This window comes from Metopolophium dirhodum, chromosome 3 (assembly GCF_019925205.1).
Source record: "Metopolophium dirhodum isolate CAU chromosome 3, ASM1992520v1, whole genome shotgun sequence".
Classification (NCBI taxonomy): domain Eukaryota; kingdom Metazoa; phylum Arthropoda; class Insecta; order Hemiptera; family Aphididae; genus Metopolophium; species Metopolophium dirhodum.
Genome location: NC_083562.1, coordinates 34115510 through 34135692, shown reverse-complemented (window position 1 = coordinate 34135692; position 20183 = coordinate 34115510). Strand labels below are relative to the sequence as shown.

The 20183-nt window shown below is 32.6% G+C and overlaps 1 protein-coding gene and 1 long non-coding RNA gene across 4 annotated transcripts in view; both read right to left on the bottom strand.

Moving 5' to 3' along the window:
* Positions 1–20183, bottom strand: part of LOC132941685 (fasciclin-2) — a 172954-nt gene that overhangs the window by 81133 nt on the left and 71638 nt on the right. The window lies entirely within an intron of this gene.
* The window catches only part of LOC132942001 (uncharacterized), an 81442-nt gene continuing 68652 nt past the window's right edge, over positions 7394–20183 (bottom strand). The window contains exon 4 of the long non-coding RNA XR_009664211.1: positions 7394–7491. This is a non-coding gene — a long non-coding RNA (uncharacterized LOC132942001). The remainder of the gene's footprint in view (positions 7492–20183) is intronic.

The following is a 20183-nucleotide window of genomic DNA, read 5'->3' as shown; positions in this document are numbered from 1 at the left end:
TTTTTAAAGAAATATTCGAAAATCATAGAAAATTATCTTGCATACAATAGAAAAATAAAAATTATAGGTAGTAATAATAAAAAAAAAACACATTATGATAAAAAAATATCATGTTATAAATACTTCAAACAAAACATGAAAACATAAAAATGGACTTAGAAAGTGTTATAAACTTCAACCAGTTAAAGAAATCGTCGCGTGTATAACGTATTATGTTACTATTTATTTCACCCATCCATAGAAATGTGGGTAGAGGAACGTCATTGGGTTTTCTAGTATTGTTCAAGGAGCAACAGCTACGAGTGAACTTATAGTACCGTCGATTATAAATACTATATAATATTTATAACCAATGGCAGTACTCCATTGTCGAGACTAACGAGTCAATAATTGTTTCGAATTAAATTTAGTGTGTTTAGTTTTTAATATAGTCACAATAATGAGTATTATTATAAGCACGATAATGATAGGTATCTAACATAAATATTATGATTTACCTACCTATATATATAATTTCCTGTTGGTAGAGCAATTCAACAACGATTCCACTGAATATTATTATATTATAGCTATAATATGGGGTACAATAAAATACATAATATATTATACGCATTATAATTTAGGTATATATAGTACTATATATGTAATATTATAACGTGACAGATATATACCGCCGTCAAAGTGTATGCGTCACCACACAATCATCACACGGCAGTGTATAAGTATATATAAAATGAGTATAAAACGTATATAGCTGACATAGGTACGATAGTATATAATATATACTATACCTATACCTATATAAGTCTGCTGCAATTGTGTTAGTCATATGGCGCGTAATGTCGTATATGTGCGCATGCATATATAATATTATATACGACGGTTTTCGAGTCCGACAAAAGGAGTACATGATATATATATACTAACTCCCAACTACCCTCCGCGCCATCGGTTTACGCGAAGGGTATATATATATATATATGGGAAACGAGGATAGGCAATCGAATTATACGCCCAAGGGATGAGAACAAATTTACATGGCTTTGATCTGCATCCCGCATTCCAAACACGTACGGCACTCCGCAAACTTTGCCCCAGCCCTCTTGCCCTCTCCGCCGCTCCGACGGAGGTTAATGATTTTGGCACGAGTACGCGAGTAATTCTTGTTTATTTATTTTTATTTTTCCCGCAGCTCACGCGTTGTAAAGAACGAAAGAAAAAAAGGAGGCGGCGGCACGAGCGGGCGCGGCGTGTGTTCGATTTCCAAGACTTTATTCGGTAAACAAGACGAGAACGGAGCATAGGTGTGCGGTATAGTGCCATATAAATCAAAAGGATGTTGTTTCGCAAAAACGGGAAAAGCGGTCGGAAAAAAATTTCCCACACCCGTATGATTTATACAAGCTCTCTCGCACGATTGGGGATCCGGCGCCTCCCCCAGTGACTTATTTATCGTATTTTAACCGACACCTGACGTCTTAGCAAATGCCCTGTGTTGCTTTTTTTTACAAAGTTACAGAAATAACCACGAAAAAGTACCCGAAATGATCGTCTATTATTCATCGCCAGTCCCCTCGCAAATCGTCAAGGGGTATGCATTTTTTTTCCGCAACCATCACGTATAGGTACGTATAAATATTATAATACTGCTACCTATATACCTAATACAGATAATAATATTATTTTTATATATATATATTTATTATTGGGTCTACCATATTTCGTCAAAAACACAGTTTAACTGGTTTTAATACAGTCAAAGATAGGTACTCTAAAAAAGAACGTAGCGGCAATGTTCCACTGCAGAACTTCCACATCACCTTATACACCCACATCAGAATAATAGGACGTAACAAATCCCCGCCACCTGTATATAAATACAAACACCACAAATGTGGGCAACCACTAACTGAAAAAAGAGCATCTGACCAATTTACCTAAATACTACTTTCTACTACTTGCAAAGGCCACCAGCCTGGAATAGTGTACCTCCCATATATAGGCTTAAGCTGTAAAGCCGCCCCACCAAGTAAGTAATTAAAATATTATAACAAATGTGGTAAGTATATTATCGTAATATGTTATTCGTTTTATTCACAGCCTCACGTTCGCAGGTGTATATACAAAACAATTTGACTGACAGGTCAAAGAAAAATACGCACGCACGAATAATACACGAAGAGTTTGTATATTAGATATGTTTGCAATGGGTGAGTTGTAATAATATTTTATTGTATTTTTTTATTACTATTATTATTAATTTAGAAATAACTCTGCAGAATCCAACAAAGAACAGAAGTTTTTCACGTGTGTTAAAGTTCACACAAGATCTTTTCTTTTTTTCACATTTTCTTTTTTTTATAGAAGGGTGGTTTATAATATTCTAACGCTTCAAAACCGTATATATTCAGTGTCGTTCATCACATCAGATATCCCTAGGCACAGCATTGCACATTTAAAAGACGGTGTACTGAAAATATAAATCATTTTTGCATAAAACATTTATTTTTCAACAAACGTTACATTATAAATATAATAAATCCAGAAAATAAAACAAAGAAATAGTAAACGCGAAGTGAACGTAATTCTTTTTTAATTTTTCTAAATACCCATTATGTATATACACCGGGGTCGGAAGTTATTACAATTTAGAATTCTGCAGTTCGGTCAAGGAATATTGTTGAATATTTCTTTTTATAGTTTAATATATCAATAATATACAAATGTATATACAAAGAAATCTCAATACACTTTTCAATAATGGCCACTCGCATGTCTATAAACGTTGTAACTTATATTTATGTTTTCTTTTACGACGTCATTGAAAATTGTTCAACCAAAACACATAAGATGTACGCATATACCAATGTCTGTATACACACCGAGAGGAAATTATTTATAGTGTATATTGTATATATATCATACATCCGAGTAACATATATTTCTTAGCAACAATAAACTATTCAGTCCCTTAACCGGGTCAATGGTTACATATTAACTATTTCCATATACCTTTAAGATTACCTTTTAGATATATTATATACCTATACATAATACAGATATTAGCTGCTCACGAGAAATATTTCCGCGTACCTATGTAGTAAATAACAAACATTTAGTATACACACATAATAATATATGGCCGGGTATTCGAGTTGACGCACTCGAGACACTCGTGGGCCGCAAACCGACATTTAGGTACACCCTGCATTATACGTAGGTACTTGAAAATGGTTTACTATATAATTATATTTTGATAGTGCCCGCGTAGCTGAGGTGGTGCCATCGGAACGCATAAATACGGCAGTGACAACTATATACCTGCACTGCTGACAATTTACGGCCTCATCACGTGTGTGTACATCATAATATTTTATATTATATAGCGACGGGAATTTTTTTCAGACGGACCCTGCAGTTTGTGAACGCGTTATATTATATTATTATATTTGCCGGGAAAATGGCAAAAACTCGCCGGCCCGTTTGCGTCGGATAATCAATCCGTCCCAAATATAAGCCACGCGCATCGCACAGTAAACTACCGCGGAAAGGGGCCGCCGCCGGCAGAAAGAGAAAACATTAGAACGAGGGAAAACTTTATAGATACGTAAGTAATTCTTCCGAGACGAAGAGCAGAGAATAAAGAAATGGCGTGGCGGGCGGTGGAGACGTTCGTAACGGGCTTCGTAGTCGAGGTCCGCCGCGTGAGGTCTTCGCGGCTAATGCCAATTATCCCATCTGATGAAGGCGAGGATTGGTGGGGGGGAGGAGGTTTTAGGAGGCGGCCGGTGCAGGAGACGATAAATCCTCGAGGAAACTGCTGCTGCTGTTTCTGCCGCTCCCCTGACCATGGAAAACTGTTATCGCTTTTCTGTTGGTGTGGTGTTTATCGCGAGCATAAAAATGTAGATCAAAATTTCACGTGAAAAGTTGTTATCGAAAAGAATGTTGTGTCTATTATACTGCACGCATGAATATGCTTTGTATGTGTATATTGCTTATACGTATCACATCAAATTATGTATATACGAATGCACGTGATTCTATACCTAGGTAAAAAGATCCAAAGTTTAAGTTATATTTTTTAATATAGATATATAATGTATTATGGAGATAGTAACCAGTATCATTGTAGGTATTACAATATACATTATTAGTTGATAAGAATTTTACAACCACAATCATTTTTTTGTCAAGGGGCATCGCTATAGCATTGATTTAAGGAAAAACATTTAGGCGATTTCTAATCTCATCGTCGCCTCCCGAGATCTATGTGTTAGTCGTAAATGATTATTAGTGTGTGTATCGACAGCTTCGACTTGTCCCGTACAGAACATTATAATGTAAACAAATAGAAGCCAAATAAAATTCCCGAGAAGATGCCCCCCCCCCCTACTATGTCCGATTGATTCGAAAATTATGCCAATATACGTGAATTAAATGAAAGCTAGTTCTTAGAATTTTAAAATCAATATTTTTTCGAATCGACAGGCCAACTCCACGGACATAATATAAAAGCACAGTCGTGGCGGAGGTGACAGCGCGTTATCATCATCGTGGGGTGTTTTCATTTTACCCCTCTTGCAGCTCTATAATATAATGTATTGTCATAATTCATGGTCGATGTGTATATAATAAATGTGTACGTACGCGTCGTAATCCACAGCAATAAAACTTATATCAGCTGGGCGAGAGAAGGAAGAAATAACAAAAACGCAAATACCCTGTGTTATAGTAGCGTAAAGGTATAATAATATCTCCAACACGTCAATCCGATTTTAAACACAGCTCAATCTCCGTTTGCGATATAAATGGTAGTATATTATTGTGTATCGTATTGATTATTCACACAAACGACCACGTCTTACACGAGAGTTCTATATTATTGTACTTAAATAGCATCAACATATGCGTACTATATTCATATTATATACTCACAATTTCTCCCTCTCGGTATACACAGTTATTAGTTTTTTATACATTTATGATTTGATCGATAATGACTTATATATTTTGCCATCTGAACTGTTTAAAGTATATTTCATATGTAGAAACAACATTTTAAAATGTGTAAAACCAAAATAATATAAAGTATTGAATATTATTATATATATTATTCTTGAAGTCTACTACAATAAATGTTGGATAAATACGTCAAGCTGCAGCGGAAAAACCCCTATAGTTTAAGCTGGTTTCTATAATTACTGTATTGATGTGATTTTTACGAACTCCAAAAAGTGTTTTTATTTTCCTATATAAAGTATTGTTTGATGTACCTACAAAAATATGTTTTTTTATCTGACGTGAAATACCGTGCAACGTGAAGTTGTAGGAAAAAATTGGAAAAAAACTGTTTTCTACAAAACTGTTCATTACCAGACGATTTATTGTGTGTGAAATGTGTTATTGTGTTGTTCGCCGCCTATGTATGTACAAAAGAGTTTACTGAAGTAAAAAGAAAAAACATTTTGGACGCACGACACAAAACACGAACAGAAATCTAATTCAATAATTTCACGAGATGAAAAATGAACAGGCTATGAACTAAACTAGTGAAAAAAGCGAAAACGTTCGGCTGTCGCGGCGTGTGTATAATTTTACGGTGCTTCTCGAGTATCGTAACGAAAATAACCGCTAACGAAGGATCTGACACTCAAAATTACTGACCCACTTTTTTATTGGAGTGCATATTTTTGTAAAATATTGTCATATAGGTTTAACATACTATTGGCACCAAAAGTAACAAAAAAAAAAAATTAAAAAAAAATATAGCAGTGCTATTTTCGTACGAAAAACGAACATAATATTAAGTCACCTGGTTAATAATATATAGTTGTTGATAACAAAGTTGGGAAAATCGATGGACAAAATTGATTTGAGTTAGTTAAGTCAATTAAACTTAATTTAAAGAAGAAAAATATTAACTTTATTCTGTTAAAACAAAAACTACCAACTATAATAGCTGGCACACATTCATTCACATTTTTTTAATTAATAGTTCACCATTTTGATAAACATTTGTGGTGAGGTATTTAAAAATGTATTTTTTTGTGTAAGTAGGTACTATAAATCATAAAATCAAGCTATAATATATTTTATTAGATTATTTTTATTTAAAATCATTGCGTTGATGTGTTATAGGTACACGTTTAGCATTACAGAGTAATTATATATCAATATATTTTTTTAAATTTTAATCACAATTTATTATAGTTAAGTCTATAGATAGTAGATACTTAAAACGTATATTAATTTTAAAAAGAACTGGAAAAATGCAAGTCATTAAAATGTTTAACTATATACTTAGTTTAATTATTAATTTAATTAAATAATTAACTAAAACTTTTTGATCATAGTTAATATGCCTAATGCCTCTCCACCACTTTTAATTATATTACTATAGTAATACTAATATATATATATATTCAATCACAGCCAATGATAAATGTGTAACATTCTCAAGCAAATGCAACAACGTAAATATATATTATATAGTTAAATAGGTAATATGTCGAGACAAAAATACCGAGTTTTTACCGATAAATGTTTACGTCAAATTAAACGAAAAAAAAAACAAAAAATACTAATAAAAATTAATCCACGATGAAATGTACATGGAAAAGTATTCGCGTGAAAAAAATAAAGAATAATTCGTAATTTTTTTTTAACCATTGCATCATAATATACACTACCGCTTATAACGATATAATTCACGATGCTCGTATTTATATTATATTATTCTTATTATTACAAACTACAGACAAACGCGCTGAAGTTTTATTCCTGTCTGGATTTTAATCACGCGAGTCTCGTGTAGTCGTTCGTATTATAACATTATGGTACATTATACGTACGCGATTATAATATTATACGCTCCATATATACGCATGCACACGATTCCAAGCCATTTCTCGCGAATATATTATATTCTCTACTGTGCAGCGTATAATAATAGTATGATAATATATAGTGACAGTAATATTTGAAACCGATATAATATTATATTATTATGTGATTGGGAGCGTGCAAGAGGTGTGAAAACGTGACGTGCTCAGCTCGATAATACCTGTATAGTATAATAATATATTATATCGTATAGTAAATAGTCGCCACTGGTCAGAGGGGTACCTATGGTATAAAGATTGCACACGACACTGGCACACTGCACTACGTTAATCTACGATGATGGTCGGCCGCACTCGGGCTTAACGTCAAACGATTTTCGAGACGAATCGCGGTGTAGGAGCGATCCGAGTATCGGTTTAAGATCGCGTTTCACAAATAAAAAACCCATATTATACCTTATATACTGGTTTGTGCACTAGCTACCGTAGATTATGTTTCGTACGGTACCCATGGATATAGGTAGGCAATGATATTTTACCTGAATCCGGCGGTCACATAGTGCATCATAATATTATAAGAGATCTCGACATGACTTTATTACATGTATAGCAATATGATGGATTTGAAAACCAATGACACACATACCTGAAACAAAAAAAAATTCGAAATATTATAATATACACTGTGTTGGTCCAAAGAAACGAAGTGATAAATATGTTCAAGTAGATATGAATATATACGGTTTATATAATATTATATATATATATAGGTACCAATACTGCAAAAGTTCTTACTAAAACGCAATGATCTTTTTTACAAAACACGTTATTCCCAAGACATACAAACTACGTTAAAAAAAATATAATTCAAGAAACTTTTCGAGAATATGAGCTGGTTGTAGTTTACCTATAAAATAATCCCTAGTACCTATCACAAAGTATCAGAATATTGACGAATGGTCGCCTCGGCAATGTACGACACAGGGCAGGTAACTATATTTAAAAATTGCAAAACTCAGAATTTTAAAGAATTCAATACCTATTAAAGGAAAACACGGGTGTTGAGCGTGCTTGGTGACGCACCCGACGAATGTGTCGAAAACGGCAATGACGCGAATACGCAACTATATTTTGCGCACGTATAATATAATACATATATTCACTGAACTATAATATATATTATACCATTATAAAATTGTTAAAAGCCAATAGCTATTGTAGATTCGTATACGGCCCATATATAATATGTGGATAGAAAAAATATGTTTTCTCATGTTGTAACAATGACTGTGATATACGACGTGATATATTGTACGCGAATAATAGTTGGCGATAACAGCTTGAATTTTTTTTTAAAAATCTCTAAATCAAAAATTCCTAGTTACATATAATATATATTCTATACATTGTTAATATATTGTTTACAAGAAAAAAGTATTCTAGAAATTCAACGTAATTGCCGATAAATTCAACAAAAATTACTTTGAACCGATTACCTATCCATATAGGCACGCGCCGCTATTAAAAGCAATGAATTACAAGACGAGCTTAATACTACCTACATAAAAATGTTTATTTTAATATATTATATATATACAGAGTGTCCCATTGTGAATTGATAAATTGGTAATTTTCCAAATTGGAGTTTTCCAAAAGTATTCATTATCTGCAACACTCATAAATTGAAGTTGATGTTTTTATTCAATTATTATTTTAAACATTTTTAATACCTTAGACTTTAATTTGTTTACTAGATTAGGCAATTTCATACGTTTATAATACATGTTTCGTATAGTACATGTTTGCATTCTATGTGATATCTTAATTTTTTTTTTTTTCATATGTACATTACTATATTATATTTATGAACACATTTTTATTTTTTGATACATTATTTTCCGTGAAAAAAGTTGTTGATGTAGAACTTCACTAAAGCTGCAGTTTATAGGAAGATACTTTTTTTCGTATAAGATATTGTTCGACGAAGTTATGGAACAGTTTTAATTTGTATAATGTTTTTTAATTAGTGAACTACTTATTGTTACATTTATAAAATTAAAAGCTTAATGGATGCTTTTAAATCATAAAGTCCGTATAATTATTATTACGAATATTTTAGGAAACTAATTATTAGATTATTATATTACCTCTAATACTTCTGCTAACACCTGCATTCAGTGCACCTACATAAGTCACTGATAACCTGGATAACTTATACGAATACCTAATAATACCGTTACAGTTCTGAAATTGTAAGGGGCGGCGTGTATCAGGATTTTACATAAAATTAGTCATAACTCATAATATATTTCGAAACCTAATTTTTGTTGTATTGCCCACTCAATTAAAAATTAAAACGCCCGGCAAAATGAAATATGATTTTGTATCAACTAATAGATTTTCGTTTTTCGTTATAATATTTTTAGACGTATACAATTATTTGAGATAAACAGTTGAAAACCTTTCCAAAACCAATTATTTTAAAAGTCACTGTCGTCGATGTGGCTCTTTATTTACAAGCCGAGTCCTATGTATAAAACTCGAAGACCACCGCCGTTTTTCTGCGACTCGCTGCTGTGGCTCAGCTGCACCCGGGCCGCAGTTGTATACGCTGCAGCAATACGATGTCAGTCAACATGTCACGTCAAGTCACAACTATAATATTCCATTATAATACGCATATATATACCTACTATAGATACAATATATATATCTATACATATATAGAATGATGCAAAAAGCATGCTCACTCCATTTTACTCCTTCGATAATAATGTGTTATTTAAAAAATGATTTTTTGGAATTTTTAAATATATACAGACTAACATAATATTTTAAAGTTCTCGACATTTCAGTACTACCTACTAACTTAAGAATACTGTCCAGCGGAAATGCAAACTTTTGTTTTTCAAACATAAACTTTTTTACTTTAAATTATTTAGCGAATAATTTTTCTGAAAATGTTGACGTATCAAAATCACAATTTTGACGATTAGTTGGGCGTTAGTATTTGAGTTAGTAAACTATATAAGAATGTAGAAGAGGTTTTAAAATTGTAACAATTAATATTTAACTATCGTCAGTTATAATTTATAAAAAGAGTCCTGCAGGTGCCTATTGAAAATATTAGATCCAATTTACATCTACTTTATATTTTTGTAAAATCATTTTAAGGACTATTAATCCTCAGTAGATTTAAATAACCGAGAAACTACTCGTTTAAATTTTAAATAAAGAATCTAAATCAACGTATTCAAAAGAACTATACATAAATGAAAATATTAATTAACAGTATAAAAGGGGGGTCCTTATATAAAAAAAAAAAACTGAAGTTAAAGTAGGTACTACAAAAAATCTCAAGAATTTGAAAATATGGTCTTGTAAGTGTGTATTTCAATAACTCAGAATTCGAACATATTCATTATTAAATCAAAAAATAGTTGTAAAAATGCTTGGTGAAACACTCTGTATATATGTATGTATATATTGGGAAGGGAGACTACACTTACCATTGACCGTGTCGCAAGTATTTTTTTTCCGTTAAAAATGTTTTATTTTATTCCTTCAAAAAGAAAAAAATGTAACTTTAGGTACTTATAATGCACGTTCAAGTTCACGTATATAGGTAGTACGTAATAATAAGTATCAACGCGGTAAGTATCTGGCGTCTCGACGTTGATAATATTATATAGGTACCCTTCGGAGCCCTCTGTAGAAAAATTCCCGGCAAAGCACACGACGCTGCGCAACATCAACTGCCATCGAAATAAAAACAATATAATATAAAACCTATCCGTAACACAAATCGCGTATAAGAGCTTATATTATTATATTTATTTGGGTACGACGACGTGCGCTCTATATAAATTATTATACATAATAATAATATATACAACTTTCAACTTTGTATTAATAATAATAATAATAATATAAGAAAAATAAATGGGGCGGCGGCGGCGGCTTCGCGTCATAATCGCAGTCCGCAAAACGTGACTGAAACGATAGAGACGCGGACGGCCTTATAACCCACATAAATATATATTATGTGCCTATGTAGGTGGGTACACGGTTTTTAATTTCTTAATATACTGTTCGCCGGGCGTAAATTTCGCGCGGAAAGCTTTTAACGCCGTTCGTGCTGCATGCGCGTTATAATATGGTAAAAATTCACCGGTAAAAATTAACAGAATTTTATTATCTACGACGACGCTGCAGTATAATATACCGTAATATACGATATAAAAGGGCCGACGACGCCGATGTGCGACCAAGTGCTCGGCAACAGTGTATTATAGGCACATGTATTTACACCGATAAATACGACCTGAGGTCTAAACGAGGGGGAGTGAATTTTAACCGACTCTGTACCTATATGTATATGAACGACGGCGGTGGCTGTGGTATTGCACCGTCGTAAAAACGCTCGCGCGCTTTCTGTGAGTGAACCGGAAGAAAATAACACACTATAATGCTCGTTTTATATATTATATATTGTTATGTGTGAGCGTAAATTGTGTGACGACGACTTAGTGGCCCCACTCGCCCGCTCCGAGAAGAAAAGTCGTGTCGTCGTGTTATAGTGCAGTGTTACCGTGTTAGTGTTGTTTTTTTAGTACGTCGTCGTCGTCGGTGCAATGTTTATTTTTTACGCCAGGACGTGCTGGATTCGAAAGTTTTTAAAAATAAAACGGCCGACGCATAATATTATCGTATATATATATGACATGGAGACGGCCTGCGGACGACTGTCGCCGAGAATATATTATTATTGTCATATATGTATTACAATGTGTACAATACTACTGCAGAGCGCTTCTCTTTGTCGCCAACACGCTCGTAACACGGCGGTCGTCAATTTTGTTCATCAAAACAAAAAAAAAATCTAAATCTAAATTTTTACTATAATTTTTGACGATGATTTTTCATGCGTAGGTACTTTATTGTACTTATATTGGCAGTTTTTCATCTTTTTGCATATATTTTCTCGGCTAACTTAAACAGTTTAAAATTCAGATAAGACCAATGAAGTTACGATGGCTACCCCAACAAGCTATCCACGTTCATCTAAACGTGATTATAAATTCCACTGAATGGAAAACAAAACTACTTAACGTTCGATTTTCGATAGTAATTGTACGTTTAAATAACTTTATGGACGATATCTTATTATTAAATTATAATTTTTTTTTTCATTTTTGGAGCCAGAATGACGAGGAGTTTGGAATGTGAACGAGGGCAACTATGAACGAATGAAATAAAGAAGCAATTTTCAAATTCCCCAATTATTATAAAAGTATATTATGTAGGTAGTAGCTACACGGGATTTCATTTTCTTTACCCCCAAGGTACAAACTAGAAAAATAGTGTTAAAAAAAACCACACTCGGTGATGATAATAAGTACATCTTAGTAATACGCATTCCATTTCAAAACGTAATACGTTTCTCACTACACTCAGAATTTAAAAATAGGAGGTATTTATATATATGAAAAAAACCACGAAACACCATCAAAAATCACTGTTGAAAAAAATTTTAAAACGTAATAATTGACTGATAATAATGTAGTTATGATATAAGTAATATAGTTGTAATATTATTACAACTCTTAAACAACGTATTTTATCGTTGAAATGTCTAGCCTTTACCATAATATTATATGGACGGTGCTCCGCCGCTCCGGTAAGAAAGTGGTACAAGTATTTTCGATTATTATATACGATTTAAATGTCCTGCGTAGTTATGATTACCAAAATATTTGATTTTTGTACTTAATCTAAATTATCTGTGACAAATGTAAAAGACATTAATCAGTCATTTTTTTTTTATTTCTTGAAAAGTACTGATTTTAAACTATTCCCTTTTAGTCACATATTATATACTATTCGTCTATATAAACTCATCGGGAGACGGTTGACAGCAGCTGCTATTGTGTTAGCTCTGGAAAACAAAGCTGCACATGTTCGCAAGGCTCGCGATGAAATATTATATTTTATCGTCGTTGTACATTTTATGTTATACAAACGAACAATTTAATTTAATTTAATAACAATATTATATTGCACTGGATGTAAACGCCGTTGTCGCCGCCGCCGCTGTCTATCCTACTAATGGATTTCGGATAATTCGGTTATTGCGGGCCGATTTAATTGCGCGGGCAATGACGATATTATATTATAAAAACGTCCCTGCAGCAGAGAAAGAGACTGAACCGGTCGGATGTCCACCCGTATTCGCGTACTGCAATAATAGTGGCGATATTTCATCTTAATCAAATCTCGACGAGTAGTGCGATGGAGGAGACTGCGTGTTGTGAGGGGGTGAAGAACTGACGCCACCGTCTACGGGCCATTTAACCCGAAACTATACAGCACCCCCACCCCCAACGGCCACACTTGCACACACACGCGCGTGTGCTGCTCCCTAAAATAGTAACATTATTTTTTTTCTCTCGTTTTTTTTCCCACAAAAACTGGCGGCGGCTCACTTGAAATACGCGCCGCCACCTTTTATTATTATAGTACTACTACGTGTATAGTTCGCCAAACGCAAACGGCCACAGCTGACGTAAACTACCGCCGCCGACGTTATTATTTTATTATTATTACATAATGTATATATATACGGGCGTAATTACGGAATAAAATAGGCACGGACTTTGGGCGCAGCGTGGTGGGGGGGTCGAGGCGTGTGGTGGTACGAAGGAGGAAAAAAACACGCTATAAAATGTAAAAATGTGCGGTGGTTTTGGGTGTTGTGGACGCGTCGGGCTCGCAAGGGGCGGAGGAGGGTTGCGCCATAACATTACTGCGCTCACTCTCTCGACTTTTTTTTTCTTTTTTTTTTAATCAAATGACCCCGAGAACATATTACGCAGTACGTGAGTGTTTGTTAATACTAGCTAACAAACGACGGGTCACTACAACAGTCAACAGCAGCAGTCGTTTTGTTCGACAACATAATATAATATATTATTGCAATGTCCGCTGTTTGACTATTGACATCGAAATATCTGCAGGAATTCTGGTTATTAGAAAGACGAGTCGTCCAGGGTTCAATTATGCGGCCTGTGCAGTGTTTTAAAAAAAAAAAAAATGCTAATCAAAAGTATTCCGAATACTATTCAAATGCGTTTTAAAAAAAAATTATTAGGTTCTTATTTAATAGGTACTCTTGAAAAGTAAAAATGTAAAAAAAATCAAATAAATGAAAAACAAAGAACAGCTATTATATACCTATACTCTTATATTAAATAATTTAATGTAAAAAATATCCTTTTTATGATAATTACTATGATAGTTGCGATGATAATAGGTCTTATAGCCTACAGGTATACAGCAGCAATGGCTACTGCAGTAGGGTAGTTATTTGGATAAGTACATTACGCATTATTGGATCATTTAACAATTCACAACAGTGATTTCTTCGACAGTAAATTTATAGAGAGCAATATTAATCGTGTAGATTCTATAGATATTCACTCATAAAACACACAATAAACATTGGATTGACTCAATTTTATTGTAATTGAAGCACTCTAAGAAAAGTATTTAAATACCGTAATGTCAGTCATCATTTTTACTTATTACGTTATGACATAAAAAATCGTAAATTTTCAGAAATAAACAAAAAATTAAAAAAATACCGGTATCAAATCTGCAAAGATTGTCACTGCGGACAAATGTACTGTAGTAGGTATACCTATATAATACTATATACCGGCTCCTTACCAGAGGGGCATTTGACGCACTTAAAACAATAATGCATAGGTACATTACTCCGCTTGTAACAAACGTTACCGACTCGTAAAACGCAACTAAAATTACACGCTTGTACAACAAAACCTACACACACACCCAGTGTCACGCGGTACACGTGTATAATAATGTGTATAATGTTATGTTTTGTGTATATGCACCCAGCTTTAATTGGACAATATAATATACTATATAGGTACATATGTATTATTATGGTCGTGCGTGTGTATGTTTTTTCACCCTCAGATTAGGTATAATAACAACAATATAATATGTGTACACCTCAAACCATTTTCCGTGGTAAACATATATTATAATCGTAAGCGCGAACTTATTGTTTAAAATATTATTGAGCCGATTTATCGACTTCAGCGCTTACACAGTATACCTATATATTATACGCACGTCGACGGCGGCTCTGTTTAATATTTGATAACACTTTGAATATCAAAGTGGGAAGAGCGTAAGCTATACCACATATTATATATATACCTATAATACGCATATAAACTACACACAAACAATAACAATTTGTAAGCTTTCAACGGTGCGTGGTATACCTACACATAATAATATGCAATATCGAACGGAGTTAAACGTAGTGATGGGACGTAAAATATTTGAATATGTTGAGTCAATTACTGTCAAATGTGCCAGAAATCACAGGTAAAAAATAAAAATGTGACGGAAATCAAAAAGGTTATAATATAATTACACATCAATTATTCTGCCAAACGCGGTATATTGAGGTATACCCAAAATTGTGTAGTTACCTGGTACCAGTGTATTCGAAACGTTCGCTAAAAAATTGAATTCATTCACGTTTGCTTTCAGGGCTTAAAAAAGGAACTCGTTCACGTTCATGTTTTTGATATTTTATTTGTATGAATCGTTTAAATACTATTACAAAGTTGTGGAAATCATAATATTATTGTTGTTATATTTCAAGCAGTGCACACTGGAATTTCACTTATTTAATTTTTATAATTCGTTATCAAATAAATTTAATGTAGGAATATTGTAATAGAAATACGTTAATAATAATATTATTTATACATATTATTATATTTCTTGAACGGTAAATAAATTTAAACGTCTTAAATATTGTTCAAATTTATTAAAAATATAAACGTCGTCCGCGATCACGTTCTATTTGAAAAAAAAAACTAGTGACGTTCTTGCGTATCGTTCACTAAATATTATGATCGTTCATGAACGACGATCACACTGAACACTGCGCCAAAGGATATTCAGGTACGTGTTGGCATACCTATGGGTACTTTGGTGGTGCCAACATCGAATATATTATACTTTTTATCATTTAATTTTTCCTAATTAATATAGTTACCTAGTTATTATTATTATAAATGCGACGAATCGAAGAAATTCTCAATCGTTTATTTTGAATAAGGTAACTTTCAACATAAACGGTACAATAAATTTTGTATTGAACACATTTTGATAAATTGACCTTCATTTTGTATGCATTTTATATACTAATTCCTCGATATCTCGATACATAATATTATGCGTATCGTGAATATTTTTGACATGTAATGTCGTAATGATTTTTCCTGGCGCAATTCACGTAACTTATTTAATTTCTAATAAATTCACAGGAAAAAAATATGTACATAGGTAACTACATTTTTAATTTGCGATAAATCCTCTGGCACAAAAGCTGTAGGCAATTAATAATATTCAGGAAGTCTAAACAAAAATGTCGCAATTCACGAGCGTCGTAATATTTTAAGAGTAAATAGTATATTATAACGATGGAATAGTTGTGCTCAGAAATAATAGATATTGGACACCTCTGTATTCGTGCCAAATAGTACGCAATCGACGCACCTGCATAATATGGATATAATCGTCGTTGATTATTAAATCATAGTATATATTATTTTAACGAAAAATATACAAATTAGCCACGAATCGCTCGGCTATTATGTATATTGTGCGATTCAAATTAATTTAATGTCCATTACTCTCGTCTTTTCCGTGTCGCGTGGGTCGTACATTTGGCAAAGTACCTATACGAACTGGGAAGGGCGACTTGGCGCGTTATCAATAAATAACATAACAGATTACCCGTCGTAAATTATACAGGTTACATATATTATTATAATATTATAATATATAATATTGTATGGCAGAGTAAATTGCGTCTTACAACGACTATGTCATATGCGTATAGTACGCTCGATACGAGTTTAGAGCAAGCACAAAGCGCTTTTAAATTGAAACATTGTACACGCATATGATTACCACGAGAGTACACGAAGTGTAGAATTTATCGAAAACCGAAAAACATCATGGTTGTTATAATGTAATCATTTTCTCGATAAAAAAAATCTAACGTCGTGTATGCATATAGTATATAATATTATATATATATATATATATAATATAGGTATTAAAAGAATATGCGCGATAATACAATTGACACGCGATGATTATTATTATATTGTAATAGTAATAATAATTATTATTATTATTTTAGACGCGTTTTCCAAAATCGATTTCGTGCGGCGAGCACGGTTATTCCCGCGTCAAAGGATTTTTGGCCCGTGGGTTCCGACACAGCTGATTCAACCTCGGTTTTGTTTGCGCCCCCCTCCCCCTACACGCACATATACACACCCATTGTATAGCACGTATACGACTACGACATTCGGTGGAATAAATTTGTTTTATTTTTCCTCCCAGCAAGACGACGACAATCGTTTTCGACGACCGTGGTAGTTGTCTCTGCCACTACAGCTATATATATACTTATGTACCTATATATAATGTGTGTGTGTGTGTGTGTGTGTGTGTGTGTGTGTGTATGTTTGTATGTTATGTACCGTCACCGCCGCCGTTGTAGTGGCGCGGAAATGTTTTCCGTCCTGTTTGTTCGCCAAAAACATCATCAACAGCGCACACGCACAGCGAGAGAAAAGCTGCTGGAAAGAGAGGACGATAGGAAGCGTGATGAAATATAAAAAATAATAATAATAAAAAAAGCCTACTGAAAACATGTCGCTTACACATTGCGTTTCACATTGTAATATTGTGCGTATTACGAACGTTTACCGGCCTGCGCTGTTTTTTAATTATCGCGTGCGGAGAGGCGGAGAAGAGCCGTCTACACATATACATATATACAATACACAACGTACTATACGACAACATAATAGCATAATAGATATTCCATAGAACTACGGGTCAAATATAATAAAAGTATTATTTTCCATATGTCAAAATATCCCTTCCTATTCTCTTTTCTTTTCTTTTTTTTAAATGTTATTTTTTTGTCATTCGAGACATTATACCTATTTTATTACTCTGTAAAGTGTAAACACTTCCACGAACCGTCAATAATCGACTTGAATAAAAAAAACATCGAATATTCGTATATCCCGCGTGATACCCGTTATTGTCGTTAATAGTCGTAGTTTATTTTATGCGCTCATCAAATGGAATTCATGTATTATAATAATGATACAAAGGAAAGGTTAGGTTAGGAATTATGATGTGACATTAATAAGCAATTAAACGATACGTGGTTATCAATCAAACTTACATAGATATGATGTCTTGACGACTGTTTGGGAAAAAAATACATAAAATGCATGCAGTTAAGATAGTTTTAAGAACTGTAATTAACTTAACAACCGTATAGATAATTTTAATTTTAAAACTCGTCGTAATAAACATTAATTAAATACTCTTGTTCTGTTAGTCGAAACGAGTCAACATCATGATATTATAATTATCATGTAATATTATAATAATATATTATACAAAACTATTTAGATAACAATATAATTATTCCTCTAAATCGGTTTCATAATAATAATCGATATGCGATAGAGACCACGACAGACGTTTGATTTAAAACAAAAGAAACCATATTATGCCACAAGCGTTAAGTATTATAAGCGCTCGGAAGAAAAGATTAGAATTGTATATATGGATACTATTATAATATATTTTACTATGCACATTTATAACGGTTTATACTTCAATAATAATATATAGCCGTCGGTTTACAAGAAGAAAATAAATAATCGAGAATTGTCGGAAGTTATTTCGTCGGAAAACGCGTATTTTGAAGCGGTTAGAAAGTTTTTCGCTATTTTATTTATAGCCTTGTCGATAGTTTCTGACTACGCCATTACGTATTCATTGTTCTGTGGGTATAATTTTTTTACGGCCAATAACAGTTCGCCTCGTTTCCAGCGACCGTTTTTTTATCGCGTTATGTGCGTAATGTTTAACTCAAGTTTTTAAGTACTACATCGGTTTTAATTGGAGTTGAATGAAAACGTCGACTCCCCACAGATAGAATAATGATAAAATGATTCCCCTGCGCGCACTATATATATGCCTACTATGCATTCGTCAACGGTCAACGGCTAGACTACACGGTAACCTATCTAATATCATGTGTATATGTATACATATCAAATTTTGTGAAAGCCAAAAGCCATATGTTCTAAATAACATATAGGATAAATATCATATTATATATATATTGAAAAGATTCGATTAAAAAAATATATATACTATGTGGATTAAAAATTAATTAAATTGTAAAAGAGACTTCATATTATATATGTATTTTATATACGTACTGTACAAAAAGTCTATTATATATATTGTTCTCATACAATAGGTAAAGAGCAATTTCTAGATAATAAAAAAAAACATTCACCAACTACCTATACGTTGGCCAAAAAAGTTTTTTCATTAGTTTTTATAGTTTTAATTTCGTATTTTGAAGGCAGTGGCAGCACTACAATACCATAAAAACAACTTTGATGGAAACATTCGAATTCATTATTATAATATACATTAAAACATATTTTTAATGGAGCGATGTCAATGTACTGTCTATTTAGATACGACAAACTTATTTGTATGTCATTTTGTACCCTATGATATTTTGTTCATACCTACATGCAGCCAATTATTTTTGTTATAAAAAACGTTATAATATATATATTATTAAACCATAATATTTAATCGAAAAACACGGGACAGAAACATTTATTAATTAAACATGTCATTCATAAAAATATTCGAAGTAATTTATTTTCTGTTTTGCTCAGTAGTTGTACTTTTTATATAGGTAGAGGTTTAATTAAAATAACCTTTTTAACTGATAAATAAACTTTTTTAGAATTCTATATCATTATAAATCGAATTAAATGATTTATAATTACCTATAAATAAAGATTAACTTACAAAAATAATAACATTAACAGTATAATGTAATTAAATAAATCTATAATGTTTTATAAACTGTTAATGTTCAAACTTTTAATCGAATTGAACTTTTTGAATTTTCTTTTTACTATATAGAACAAACAAACAGAATAATATTGTACTTTTTACACTTAAATTAAAAGTAATATGATTATATTTATTGAATGCATATTTCACGGTTTTTCGGTACATGAAATGCACGTCCTTGCAGAATTTGTAAGTCAGGTGTCAGGTACAACTTATAAGAGTGGCTGCATTTATATATATAGGTAAAAACAATATTTTTGCACAAATAGGTATAGGTAGATAGATGATCTACCGGTATTT